A 16,265-nucleotide genomic window follows, 5' to 3' on the forward strand; every position below is an offset into this window, starting at 1 on the left:
CAGAAGGCAGGCAGACAGGCAAGCAGGAAGGAAGGAAGGGAAAAAAGAGAGGAAGAGAGAGAAAAAGGAAGAAAATAAAAATATATATAACTGCGAGAATTTTAATTTTTGCTAAGAAAAATGATATTTAAAACAAAAAGTTCAAAGTATTACAGAAACCATGTGAACATTTTATTTACCTAGTTAATCAGCACCCATGATCCAGTGCCATGTGCTTACCATGTGACAAGCTAATGTATTAGCTAAAAGATGACTAAGATATACTTTCTTACCAAATTCCTTAGACATTTTAATATTTATTTCAGTAGAAGATATATTTTATCTAATGAAGATGATTATTATTTATTAATGAGAGGAGTCTTCTTGAAGCATTTTTTGGCTATTGCTCTCAATACCTAGGGAAAAATGATTGATAAAGAGAACACACAAATTATTTTGAGGAGAATCCACAAGCTATGCATTATCTAACAAAGAAATGAGATATGAATTTAGAATACCTATGTTCTGTTTAAGTAGAATTCAAGGATATTTTCTCCTTGCCAGCAGAAGTAACTTGTAAGTGGAACAGTTAAAAATAAAACCCCTGATACTACCCAAGTGTTTATCTTTGTTTACATCATAAACACCCTCAGGGATCCTAGTTAGTTTCCTCCTCCGTTTACTCCACCCACAATGGAATATAATGATGGTAGGTATAAGAGCAAGAGCATTCATTAATGCAAACCTAAATTTATATGAAGAAGTGACATTTGATTGTGGTAAATAAAAATAACAAGGATAATGACATAGCATAGAATAATTGCTTACAGCGTGACTGAAATTAGGGAATGTGGTAGACAGTTGAGGCTAGATTGGTTTCCATTAGAATTAGGAGAAAGACTGAATTACGTACTGCCTTTTGTCAGTGAGCATTAGAAGAATCATTAATGTGTGCAATGCAGATTACTTCAAAGAGACTTGGAGTAGAAATTAGAAAACTCTTTTGAATCCTGGTGCCTATATTCATTCATTTATTTCCTACCCATCTTTTATCAATTTATTTATTACTTGTAATTAGGCAATGATTTTAATACATTTTTATGATGGAATATGTTTAATCTAATTTTGAGGTATTTTTTTGGCAGCTCAGATTTTTCTTTTTATTATTTATTTATCTATAACAATAATATATTCAGATGATAGCAAAACTCTGAGGGTACAAAAGAATAATCTTTAAGTCTCCTTTGGGAACATTGTTGGGAGCTTCATTTCCTAACCACAATGTCTCTTCCTTGAATGGAGGATGTTGCTGATTTTGAGTGACTGTCACCCACAGAAAGAATGCAGGGCTCTGGCTTACTGATTATCCACCACTGACCCTGGGGCTTGAATTGCACGTGTAAGTTTAGGTAACATTTTTGCTCGTTCATGTTCCAACTAAAGTGCTGCCTTTGACTAGAGCACCCAAGGGTGGCTAAGGAGGCAGCAGTCATCATTTACCCTGTGCATTCCCAACACTGTCATTGAGGACAGTTCAGCCATTCCCACCGCAGGCTCTCTGACCCCTGTCAAGCAGTCCTTGTCACTCTGCAACAACAATGGACTCTTCCAAACAATGTCATCTATCTTGCCTCTGATCAATATGATGTCATGCTTTCCCAGGCAAGTCACAAGCTGAGCCAGAGAAGGGATGGACATTACTTGGTGAATGGGACCATTTTTCTTGTCATCTAGGCCCCTCATCTGGTCTTCATCCCCTCCTCCACGATTTGTAGACAAGTGTTATGCAATGTCAACATTGAAAGAGGTTATAGTTTACAAATGGCTTTTGCCTAAAGTGTCCAAGAGAATAGTTAACACATTTACACTATGAACTCTCAGTGGTAAATATAACATGACCAGAAAACTATTTATCATTCAAATTTTCCTACATACTCTGAATAAAATTATGTCACAACTTCTGAGAGAGTCATTTGAAGTCAGTATCCATTATGGCACAATGGGTGATGCAACATTAAATAAATGGTATTAAGGAACCATAAAGCCAAAAAGGTCCACGTTGTTTCAATTCAGACAGGCTGGGGAAAGCCATGTCACTATGTGCAATAGCAATATAGCTACCGTTTTTTCTCATGATGGGAATAATAAAATTAGCAAGAAATGGCACATTTGATGATTAAGAAAAAGAAGAGAGGGTCCCTGGGCCTGAATAAGAAAAGATAGTTTAGCACACTACAAAGACTCTTCCTACCCATTATTTTAAGTCTTCATTAATAAATCACCCTACCCCACATGGGTCCATGCACGTTTAACATATTTTTTTAAAAACATCCAATTTCTTATATGTACATTGGGTCCCCACCAAAGATATTTGCTTACAGCTCCACATACTCTTGGGTAAGCCCTGCCCAGAAATATGCCAACTGTGAAGTGTGGTCAATACAATTACATAATCTGAAATCTGCTTTCTAATTTCCACTCCATGGTCCATTGTTATGAGATTTTGGAAAAGAGTAATGTCTTTGTACTTCTCTTTCCTCTCTTCTCAATGGAGATATAAGAGTAATTACATCACTAGTATGGTGTGAATACTAATTACCCATATATAATGCCTAGTAATTGTTTTTATTATTATTACTACTAGTCTAGTGCTCCATAAATATTGACTATTAGTAGTAGTAGTTGTAATAGTAGTACTCATGAGAGGTTGTGGCTTGAATTAAAAAGATGGTCAGGGAAAATTTCTTGGAGGCAGAAATGTTTGCAGGAATTTAAGAACATATTCTTCAATATTTAACATTAGATTGTTGCTTTGCTAAACTCTTGTGAAATTCTTCAACTGCTCTGCATATACAGTAAAGTCTGGCATATACACAATCTTGAGTCCATGGTCCCTGGAAGGAGACAACTTCTGGGAAATGATATAATATGGAGAGAAGTGACTTCTGCAGAGTGACATCATGTAGAAAACAGACTGTATGTACAGGAGGAAAACATCCAGAAGAGAGAGAGAAAAACAGAAGTACGAATTTAGAGGTTGAGATCCTTAGGAGAAAAGTGTAGGCAACCCTTCCTTCAAATCCTCAGGAATCTCTAGGGACATTGGAAATGAAGTATTTTTCCCCACCCCCACCATATATAGCTAGTTGGTTTAAGCCAATTTTACCTAAATAATAAAGGAAAAGGTGACACAAGCAATTTGAACTTGGGAACATACAGCAAGTTAACATGTTGGTTACACATCGAGTTATTCCAAGTATTGTAAGAGTAAACAAGTCTGCTTAACCCAAGTCTCCACTTTGAAAACAAACGAAGCACATATGTAATACTCAATGGGAAGACATTTTGATAATGTTGAAAGCTGAGTCATGAGTTCAGTTAAGTTTTGAAATAATTAAATCTGATATTGACCACATCTTTGTTTCATTAGTGTTAATTTGGTTCTACAATAAAATCTCCCTGGACATTATTTTGTTGCTGCCATATCCCATGAGGCACCTCTTTGGCAGGAAATCTTCAGCATTTCAAGGTTTTGAAAGAATTCCTCTCTAAAGAAGACGCTCATTATAGATCTTACAAGTCAAAACTTTGGGCCCAGCTTCAACCTGTCTTCTGACACTAGCATTGTCACACTTTTCAGTGGTCTAGTGACTGTCTCACAATCTCCCATCTGCATTTCCATGCCTGGTCCCTCACCATGACAGTCTGTCCATTTGGAATGTCTTCTCTCCTCCTCTGCACTTCCCCATACTCCTTCCATGTTTAAAGACCACTTCCAGTCATTGTCAGAGAACATTTCTTATGATTTCTGTGTGCTCATTCATTATAAACTCACAGCACTTATTTTCTAAAATGTGACTGGAACTCATAATCAGATATTTCCTAAGGAGATCCTATACTGCTGACTTGCATCACTGTTCTTTTTTTCTGTACCTAAATCTATTGTGCTCCTTCCTAGATTCTGACCTCAGAGAAGGATTAGGTCCTTGTGTTATAAACTCCTTCACATAGCATGGTACTCAGCATATAATAACAATAATGGAGGACCGATTTGAAGTTTTCCAAATAAATTAATCATATCATGCATATTTAGGATCAAGATAAGCTCTAGTTGGGTCACTGAAGACATTTTAGTGATATATAATTTAGATCTAATTTTCAGAAAAGAAATATAAATTAGAAGATGTGACACAGCACAAAGTATATTTTAGATTAACTGTAAGTTTCTTAATAATTCAAAACTGTATAAACATTCTCCAGATATCTCACAGGTGAGATGGTAAATGCCTGGCCAAGTCAATTTATAAATAAACAAGCTAATAAAATGCTGATAAACAAGTATCAATCAATGGAATAAAGGTTGGAAAAAATACTGGTAGACATTTGACTGTGAAAGAATGCAGTTTTGAGCCTGGAATCTGGGGCTGTTGGTGAGGAAGCATTTATGAGATGTGTCAGATGTAAATATGAGTAACACTTTTTTTTTTGGAAAAAGTATTTTTTTTTCATATATGCTGACTCTTACTATGATGACAAAGGGCTCTCACAAGTATAAGTAAATATTTTATTTTAAAATGTTTTCTTCAATATATAAATAATGCTTTAAACATAAGTGAAGAATATCTCAGAGCTTTATGCTGTAGAGAGGTTATTTTGAAAGTAGAATTTGAAATTTTTTCATTATATGTATTTCATTATTGAAAATGATGTGTGTGGTAAATGTATCACTTATTAAGATTCTCTTATGTAAAGTAAACATTTTAGAATCATATTTTATAGTCTGCTGAAAATTCTAGTGTCTTAACAGTTCCAATGTGTTTTGCATGTAGTTATAAAATATACAAAACTACAGATGTGAAATATGAATATGAAATAGTAAAATAATTGATACTGTTAGCTATTAAGAATAGCTGTACATTAAGTAAGATGAAAATTTCATAGTTAAATTACAGCTAAAACCTTTATTAAACTTTTCATGGTTAAAAAATAAATGTCTTGCTTTACCATGGGCAGCCAGCAGTTTAAACTATTACAGCCCTTCAGACAAAGTACCCAAATAACATGGATTTTACTCTCTGCATTCCAATTTTTTAAACCAGCTTTTTAAAAACTACTGGTTATAAAGCATACTTAAATATATTGTTCTCAGAAAAACAGATTATCATCCATTCATTAATTGGCAAATTAATAATTAATACGTTAATAACATATTTAGAATAACAAGCTGATTTTATCACATTAATAAAGTCAAATATTTTGAAGCAAGTACATTCATAGGGAACTGATCCTTTTACATTTTTCTTTTATTCTCTTTTATATGTACATGAATATATAATAGTATATACATACATGTATAAACACACAATGAACTACAAAATTTTTTATTAATCATCCATATTCTGAAACTATGTTTAACGTATTTTATCTTAGTCTATAAGATAATTTAAATCTACAGTATAATTTTGTATATAACTAGATAAACAAATCTGAAGAAAACAACTCCTTGCATGTCATTTTACTCCAATTTTGACTCAGTCTGACGTCCTTGCTTACCCCAGAATCTTGAGGATTTCCACAGAAAGTTCAGGGACCCCATTAACACATTTTCTCCAATTGCATTTTTTAAAATGGCAACAATAAAAGGAGCTAAACCATGATAAGTGTGATCTTGAAAGAGACAGTTTCATTATTTCTAACCTATATAACTTAAGGAAAAATCTAACATTTACCGATACAACTGAATGGAAAGAATTTTTAATAATTTGACCTTTTCTTTCACTCACTTGTCTTTGACAATGATGACCTAACTCTGTTGGGTCCCACAGTCCTTAGGATTTGACAGAAGTATACTATCTGAATTATGTGGAATTGATTCCAAGATACTAGGAGGTGATTTTAAGAAATGAAGATGTAATACCTTGGCAAAATAAGAGGATATTTTTTCAAATGTCTCAGATGATATATAAATAGACCCACAATCCTTGCAAGTGCCTAGTTGGCATCACAAATAATTCAGTCACCATGGTAAAATCATTATATCCTCAGCTATAGAGAAAAAATAAATCAAAACAAAAATATAGTTGATCACTGATTGAATATTCATGTCAGCAAAACTGAGAGTTAAATCATTCATGATACCCTAATTTAAATAATATTGGTTTATCTTAAATCATCTATGATACCTTAATTTAAATAATATTGGTTTATCATTTAATATACTTTTAATTGCAAGTAACATAAAACTCAACTTAAATTGTGTATTAATGAAAAGGTGTATCATCAGAACAAGAAACACATGTTCATGGTGCAGTGAAACTCATAGGGTATGCATGGTCATAAACAAATATTTTTGGCAGGGACCCTGTCAATATGGACAATATGATTTTTAAAAAATATGTTAAAATATCATGGCCAAGGTGATGTATAGTGACTTATTGATGAATGTTTATACTAAGAGTAGAGACGAGGGACATAGATATTTGTTCATTGTCTAAAGAGAGCACTTGAAGATTTGTTTTAGTGACCAGGCACTATCTCTTCCTGTGCAAGGCCTGGGACCATCCCTTCATGGACTTTATTGTCATTTGTGCTGTTCCTGAGTGTGTTAGTTTTCTATTGCTGCAAAATTGCCACAAACTTATCAACTTGAAACCATTCAAATTTATTCTCTCTCAGTCTCCAAAGGTCAGAGGTCAAGACAGTATGACTGGATTCTCTGCTGAAGGTCTGGATGGGCTGAAATAAAGGTGCGGGCAAGAACTGTGGCTCTCATCTGGACCCAGGTCCTCTTCCAAGTTCACTGGATGACGATGACAGAATCATTTCTTTGTGGTTGTGCGACTGAGATCCCTGCTTTCCTGCCAACTTTTGGCTACAAACTGCTCTTAGCCCTTGAAGACCACCTGGATGGAGTTCATTGCCATATGGCTCCCATATACAACTTACAAAATAGATGTTTTCTTTCTTCCTGGGCAGCCAAAGCACTGCTTTCTGACGTTCTCTTCTTCAACCAGCCAGATAGAACATGCAGCTTTCAAAGGTCTCACCTGTTGTATCAAGCCTTCCCAGGACAAGTATCTTTTTCTGTATAATATAACATCATCACAGAATTGATATTTCCTTATTTTCCAAGGTTCCAACCACACTCAAAAGGAAAGGGATGATACAAGGGCAAGAGAATCCTGTCTAGCACACTGCCTAACTAAATATCCACCACACCTAGAAAAAGGTAGTGAGAAAATGTGACAGCACTACTACTACCCACATTCCTGTGACCCTTTAGAAGGGATTTGTATTGAAACAATATAGATCTTCTTACACCTGCAGTTCCCTAAAACCATTTACTTAATGTTGGCTTCATCATTACAAATGACACTGCATCACCTGTTGTGCCATGCATGAGCACTGGCTCCGAATGACTCCTTCGAAAGTTGTTACAGGCTTTGAGGATGACCACAAAGAGAAGTCTTACTGCTATTGAGTAGGAAAATGCAAATGATAGTTTATTTCAGGGTCATGTTACATATTCCTTTCTGGATTTTATAGCAGTGAAGCTAAACAGCACATTTTTCATCTGTATCTCCTCTTGAACCCTTTAGGCTGTAATCAATGTATTCCTTGAATTTGATGTCTCAATATTCACCACATATCTGTCACCACATATCTACCTGCTACCACCAGTGGGGAGGACAGGACAGGAAATGTTGTCTGACCCTTATCCATATCTATCACATGATAGGTTCCCTTTGCATTGGAGCAGTGGTCTCAAACACTTAGAGGACATAGATGCAGCCACCCCTGGAAGACTTGTGGATATGTGGCCCAGAGCTTGGAGCTGTAGCGGGGTGACTGTCTAGGTGCCCACGGAGGGTGGCACGCAGGGCAATGTATGCCTGCTACTATCCCTGCAACTGTCCAGTGCTGTAGACCAGGGGCAGTGTTGAGGTGAACATGGGCCCACACACCCTCACTCTCAGCTCAATCCAAATCTCAGGAGTTGAAAGTGAGTGGTCCAGAACCCTGCATTCTGAGAGTCACCTACATGATTAGAGTCACCTATTCTGGGTGACCTAATCTCTAGTGATCCTGTGGAAAAACACAGTTCTGATCAGTGAGTGATTGACAAACTATGCCACCCTCCTGGAACCTAGCCATGCACAAGACTCTGCGTGATCTCATAGAGCTCATCCCTGGAGCTCCTCTGGGCATCTGGTTGACCCCACTGAGGAAGTTGGGAAAGTGTCAAGGAGGCTATTAAGGGAAGAAAAGGACTCTAGACCTATAGAGAGCTTTCTCAGGGCTCATGAGGCTGCACGGAGACAACTGCACACCCTGGCAGGTCTTGAACACTGTCGGGAGGTGGGGGCGAGGTTACACCATTTCAAGGAAGGGGCAAGGCTTAGGACAGGGCTGGGGCAGAGCATCCATGTGTCCTGGTCCTGGGGCTGTAAATCATACTTTTCTCCTCCACCCCTCCCTTATTTTTTGCTCATTTGCAGTCTACTCCACACATTTCTTTCTGGCAATCTGTATACTTTCCTGGTCCCTGGCCCATCAGGGAACATTCTGTGTGTTAACTTTTGAAAATTAAAGTGGACCAACTAAACATTTTACTTAACTAAGACTGTCTTTATCCATAAGAGGAATCTCTCATCAGTTCCTATTTTTCTCTCCCAGCTACATAAACTTGAACTTTCCTCACAATATTTCATAAGTATTATAAGAACGTAAAACTCTTATTCTGTGTATGGTAGAGACTGACTGTATTAACGTGGAGTAGACAATAATTTCCTTTCATTTTCCTTGTTTGAAAATATCTCAAAATCAAATATTTTCTCTAGGTGGATTTTATAATGAGGTGTGACTTTTAAATCTGATTTTATCATAACCTCCAAAATAAATCTCAAACCTACAGGGCTAACAAATTCCATTTGCATTCATCAGGTATATATATTTTTTCTTTAGTCATAATCTCACCCAAACCATTACCTGTATTACAGATAGGAATGTATTTCCTGTTTCTAAAGTTCTCCAGTTCTATAAACTCCTTTAGGAACTTGCTCAGATATTTAACAACCTCTCCTGTAAAGAGATTCCTTTTTCTATCTTTCACTTTGTCAAACTTGTTATTTGCTCCTTAAAAATTCGCTATTTACCTTTGCCTTAGCCTTATTTTTAACCCTTTAGTTGAACTACACATATATTGAACATAGTTGAATAGAAGAAAATATCAATGTTAAGTTTCTTGAGATTTGATTTAATGATACTACCTTGAATGAAAATGAACAGATAAGTTCAGAATATATGATAAGATATTAGGAGAGTTTCTGCTGTTCGTTAATTATCCTTCCTGTTGAAAACTAATATCAAATTAAATAGCTGCAATAATTTTAAATTAAAGTTGCATCACAATTTTGTATCAGATAATTATTAGGCAATAACAAATATAAGACTATATATTTAAGGTAAGTTTAAATGTGTAATTAACTTACTATGCAGGCAAAAACTTTGTTTCCAACTTTATGTTGATGTTCTCAAATAATAACATTTTCTAATTTTTTTCTTGATTAAAATTGACACAATCTGTTGCAAATAAATTAAAAGATTAAGTTAATGCATGTGGCTGCTTAGGTTTACCTCCTAGTAAAGCTAAGTCAGAAGGAAGTTTCTAAGTCCAAGAGTCTCAGTTTCCAGAAAAAAAAAAAAAAACTACTTAAAATCCTGATATGTGACTTACCCACTTAAATTTAGGTGCAATTCAAATAAGGCAATAAACTAAATGTTTAATACTTCTGTGCTGACACAATAAATCCAATTATTTTACTGAATATGTGCATAGATGGTGCATAAAGATATATGTTGATTAAAATATGGATTAATTTATCATTTTCTGATATATTTACAAAAATGAACATTCTTGGTATTAATGGAAAAAGAATTACATTCCCAGTTCCCCAAGATTATTTACCTGTCTAACTATAATGACCATGCCATTCTTGTCTCATTCCTAAAATAATAGGTACTAGGTAGGTATATTTGGGTGAGGGATAGGAAATTTTTGTCTCAGGGAGGGTTATGAGTGAGGCAAAGGAAACATGACAGTGGGAACCGTGGCTGCATTCCAGCCACATCTACTCCCCACAGCATTACCCAGCCCGCTGACTTCAATGTATCCTGAGGAAGATTGGAAATAAATGCAGCTTCTAAACTTGGACGTGTAGAGTATCAAATCACTAAGAATAATTATTAAGAATGCCACAAATTGCTTATAGCTTTTCCTGACATGAAGAAAAGAAGGTCTTTCCTTATAACAACTAAGAGCTAAGAATGAACATTTTATGTTACTATTGTTACTTCTCTTTTGGCCCTGGTCCCTACTCCTAATTTTAGCACCACCATCTATGCACATAAGGAGAAGACAGAGAAGTGAAAACAAAACAAATCCTTAAAGCTTATGGGAAACTAGAGCATCGTATGGGTGCTCTCAATTTCCTAGAACAAGATAATTACACAAACAGGAATTGCCAATTTTGCTCTAGAAAGCACTTGAGGGTTAGTTCTGAGAGGAAAGATATGTAGTTTAAAACAAGATTTGACTAGAAGCTCCGAATCAAGCTGCCAGAGGCCTTGCATAGTCTTATGGAGATGGGGACTAGTTAAGCCTGAGTTGGACCAAGTTCAATGTGCTTCCTTAGTCACTGTGGTGGTGGACTGACTTTTATTGTTCCTACTGTTACGTTTTTTTTTGTTTTTTGTTTTTTTTTTGGTCTACATAATGTTCTTCTCTCTTGAGTTGACTGTGAAGAAAACGAGAAAGCAGAGGGAGAATGTAAGTAGAAAGTAGAGTGTTTACAGAGGAGTGGGAATAGAGTTAGCTGGAGAGGTGGTCAGAAACATGTCTACAAGAATTTATAAGGATCTGATAAAACAAATAAAAGTGTTTGACGTTATTATATGAAGTGACCTGTGATGCCACGACTACAACAATGGCAAATAATAATAAGATGAATAAATAAAGCAATAAACATGAAAAAAAGAAGATAAAACCTGGACTCTCCCTCCAAAGAATTGTCTTACTGGGGAGAAAGAAAAAAAACTGTGTGGGTGGGGAAATGCAGGGACACTGTCAAGTCAGCTACATTGGTGATGTGACCTGATGGGAGTTTGAGCAAGAGAGCAAGGCATGTGCAAATCAAGCAGGAGTTCCTTTTTAGCAGAGAGAGAAAGTTAGGCAATTATTGAGGGAACTGTCACCCTATAGAGAGCATGATCATATAATTCATCGTTCCAGCTAGGACACTTTTGAGAGTAAAGCTGTGCTATATGCTGAGATAAGAAGAATAAAACAACTGTCTGTGCAAACTGGTACCCTATTAGATGAGCAAAACATCAGAACCTCAGCGGTCATGTTAAAAATAACAGTTACACTAACCGTAGTATCATCATTACACCTTCATCTTCATTGTTATTATCATATCTTGAGTTTCTTTAATTCAGTGATGGAGTCATTTGTTTCATTTGTTACACAGTCTAATCTTTATTACTACCCTACGAATTAGGCATTATTATTATTACTATTACTATTATACTCATTTAACAAGGAAGACAGTAGTGACTTAGAGAGATTAAACGAATGGACAAATGCCATACAGCCAGGAACTGGTATAGTTCAGAATCCAGGTTTCTATTACCCCTGAAGCTCTAGTCAACACTGTCCTATAACCTGACTCCATCAAGGGAGTCAGCTGAAACTTATTTACAAATTTCATGTCACAGAGAATAGAAGCAGGTGGGAAAACTGCTCTGGAGTGGGAGACATGAAATAGACAACCGACACATCCAGCACATGAACCTGGATTGGATTCTTAGGAGGACAGGGTAGGAAAAACAGAAAGGGTAGGAAAAACATTTCGAAGAAAATTGAGGAAAATTAGACATTGACTCTGTGTGATTCTACTTTTTACGTGTGATACTCCTGTTCTGTTCTAAAAAGAAACTATCTGGGTACTTGGGAAAATTATACTGAAGTATTTAGGGAGAAAGTATACTGATGGCTACATCCCATATATTACATATATAAATCTGTATCTATATTCCTCTCTCTTTATCAAGGAGAGAGAATAATAAAATGTTAATAGTTGATGAGTTAAGGTGAAGGGTAAACAGGTACTTTTCAACCTGCTGTATTAACATTAATGCATACTTAATTTTAAAAAAAAGTAATTGACTTAAATTTGATCTTACTGCTAAGCCACAGGCAACCGCTAAAAATAAATAAATAGAATCTATTTATAAGTCAGAGAGTCTGGTGTTCTAGGAGCAATTGGGAACTCAATTACATTAATTGTTTCCAAAGCAAAGACACTCTAACAAGTAGACTTGTGCTATGGGGGTGGGGCAAGTGGGGCAAGGAGAGTGGGATCCAACTGCTTGAAGACTCAGGGTAGGTGAGGATGCCACTCTCTCTCACTCTTTTTTGACCTCAGATACCATTTCACATCAACAGGGTGGTGGAACAAGTCTGTTCCATGTAGTCATTGAGGAACTCAGGATTCTTCCATCTTGTGTGTTTTTTCCCCTCTTCTTAGAGTCCTTGAATTTCTTTCCACCTAAACTGTTTAATTTGTAGTGAGACTAAGGATTGGGTGAGAGAGGTTTTGTGATCTACACTGAAAGCATCACACTTCACATTCCATTCTCCACTCCTATTTCATGTGAGGCTAACACAAGTAAATTAGTTCCACACCTGTTTCAACCCCTGTTTTCAGAGTCAGATATTTTTTTCTCATCTGAACCACTTCAATAGGCTTCTCCCCATCTTCCTCCACTCTTGCCCTCTGCAATAGCTTCTCTGCAGAGTAATCATGTTAAGAATCTTTAATGCTGGCCTGCGATGCCCTCTATGTTCTCTCCCTTTTCATTTCTCCTTTTATAACACTTCCCTTGCTCTCCATTCCCTAAGATACTGTCTCCTCACTCCTATGCTCTCTCTTACCCAAGTCCTTCTTTTTATTACTTAACCCACAATAATCTACAAATCACAACAACTAATAATTATAGCACTGAGATTATTAGTAATAGTAGTGCTTATAGTGTCTGCTGTATGCCAATCCTAAGTAATTTACAAATACTGACTCCTCTGATCCTCACTGTGACACACTGGCCAACACTATCATTCTCTGCATTGATGAATGAGAGACCTGAGGATCAATGAGATTAAGCAACTACCGAGGTCACTTTGCCCATACGTAGCAAAGCCATGATTTGAACCCAGGCAGCTTGGGCCGTGATTCCACACTTGCAGTGGTTATGCTATACTGCCCAAAGGACATTTCCTCATGGAAGTCTCTTGATGCCCTAGTCCTGGTCAGATTCCGAGGTTACATGCCCTCATAGTGTTATGCACTTTTCATTTATTGCACTAGGGCAAGTCAAAATTTTATATTTATGTGTTTCCCTATTTGTCCATTGTTTGTCTCTCCTCCTGGATAGTAATCTCCATGAAAGCTAAACCATTAACACTTTGTCTCACTGGTATTTTCCTGACACACTAGACCAGTGGTTGACACTGCTCAATATATCTCCCGGAGGAAACTGTAGTTCCGTTTCCCCAGGTTATGTATGGCTTTTGTTTCACTAATTCCCAAAGTCCAGAGGGGACATTTACATAACACCAGTAAATCAACAGGCAAACATCCAAGGATCGCTTGAAAGCCACGTCTGTTAAACTTTGGGAAACACGCCTAAGCATATTTTGGTTAAGAACACAAGAACTAATTTTATCGATAGCTCTAATGGTGTGACAGGCACTTTGTTACATGGATTTGTCTTATTTAATTTTTTATGAGAAACTATGATATAGACTCATTCGCTTATTAACTCCTTTTTACTCATGAGGAAATACAGCTAGTTTGGGTAATTAAATTACCCCAATTCACATAGACAGTAAGGAATGACAGGCAAACTCAAGCCATACAATCAATTAGCTAAATCAATTAGCTCTTTTCATCACATCAGCCCTTACTATGCAAAGGTCCTGGGAGAGAAGACAGGGACTTTGGAGACAATAAGATATAAAGAGGGATTGTGAGTGAAAGGCTGGGAGAACGGTTTAGAGAGGTAGAACCCATGCCATCTAGAGCCTAAGCTGAGCCCTGTCTTTATGCATGAAGGCTGTTTCTCACCAGCATCCCCACCCCCTGCCTGTGGAGCATCCTTACTGAGGAGACGGTAGATATTTGCCTTAGGCAGTTCTGGGATAAGAGCAGATTCCCCCTCTATGGGACTTGAGAGGCTCTCTTAAATTTCCTATCAGTTACTCTTTTTACACTTTCAACTCATGGTCACATTCAAGGCAAAACAAGGAGTTTGTTTCCAATCCTAGTAGAAAGTGAAGGTAAAACATAAAGATTTCTCACCCTCTGAACAACATCTATTTTTTGAATAGTCTATTCTCACTCAAAGTCTGGGTAGAAGGACCTCTCTGGAGAGACTAACAGCTCAGAGATACTATCCATGCTGGACATACCGATCACCCAGACATGCTTACAACATAGATCGACCACCTGGGAGAGACAGACCGGTCCCAGGAGGAAGGGTCTCTCCTGAAGCCTGGCTGTTTCCTGATACTCTGAATGTCCTGATTCTCTTACATACACAAGGACAACTTCATACATAACAGCATCCCAGATGTACCGACATCTCCACCACATTGAGTTGTTCCTCAATCTCAGCAGTCTACATGGTGGGGGAGATGGAGAAAATGTCACGTGGGTAACTTACAAATGTTGAATTAGTTACTGTCCTCATTATGAGATGAATTACGTATAAAGTTTGGTCCATTTACAATGTCTAATACTGCTTCAGCAGCAGCAGTTTTCAATTATTTACATTTCTTGCTGCCTAAGGAGCCATGGAGACTGGCTATTAAAAATTAGACTGACCAAATCTGTAGCACATATCTGAACATTTTATGTGGATTCAGTTTACGCATCAAAAAAAAAAAAAAAACGACAATGGCAAAAAACCACTGAAACCTACGATCTCTAACTTGGATTTTTTTTCACTTAATTTTGTATTTAATATCTCTTAATATATACCTTATCCTTTTATAAGGATATTTAAGGTTTTTTGGTTTGTTTTATTTTTCCTTCCAATCCAGAGAGTTAGAAATTATGAGATGTATAGTCAATGTACCCCATTAGAAATATCTTTAAACACCATACTGCATGAATGTTAGTTCAGTGAAAACTCACAAAGTCTCATATTTTTCAGATTTTTAAATGACACATTGAACATAGAAAAATATTTTATTTCAGTTAAATACAGCTTTAACAATTCATATTCCTTTTACAATAAGATCATTTCTTAAAATGTCTAGATATTTTAGACACTGGTTGTACAGTTAATAGCTAACATGAATTATAGGAAAAACTGAAATTGCATGGATTTGCCTAATCTTTAAAAAATACTCCCTGGACAGCTATGAGAAATTTATAATATTTCAGTTCAAACTTACACCAGTTCTAGGTCTTTCCTTTAATAAGAATTCTAAATCTAACTACTTAAATATATACATTTATTGAAAATTAACATCAAATATAAGAACAGCAGTTAATTTAATGTTAAAATATTTAAAATGCTAAAATTATGCCTTACTCGAGAACTAATTTTAAAAGTTTACAGAAAAAGACAGCAACCATCTTCTCTCTCCTGTATCTCTCCCTGGGTGGTAGAAATACAAGAGGCTTTGATTGGTTAATGTTCGGTGTGTTTGAACACACTGATCCTGGAAAAAGTATCCTTTTTTTTTTTTTTTTTTCTGATGTTCAAAATTAAGAACTGAAGAAGCACAAATAAAAGTATAATTTTCAGTTCATCAGAAATAATAATTTTTACTAAAGTCTACAATGAGGTTTTTGCCAAAATAAGGAAGACTCATGGAATTTTTTCTTAAAAAAAAAAGAGATAGTTCGGGTAATAACAGGACATTATTTTTGGCAAAGGCCCAGCATATCTGCAAAGAGTATTGCCTTGAAATTTTATCCTCTCTTTCAATCACAGAGATCTCACATATCACAGTTATATTACTGCACAACTATTGATTTTCCCAAATACTTCTTAAATGTTTCTTTCTAGTCAAGGTAGTATATCAAAGGCTTCCCAAACATTTCTATTCATTTTATTCTTCCATATTCTTTTTTTTTTTTTTTTTTTTTTTTTTTTTGCTGTATGCGGGCCTCTCACTGTTGTGGCCTCTCCCGTTGCGGAGCACAGGCTCCGGACGC

This window comes from Mesoplodon mirus (genome assembly GCF_964341445.2).
Source record: "Mesoplodon mirus genome assembly, chromosome: 6".
Classification (NCBI taxonomy): Eukaryota; Metazoa; Chordata; class Mammalia; order Artiodactyla; family Ziphiidae; genus Mesoplodon; species Mesoplodon mirus.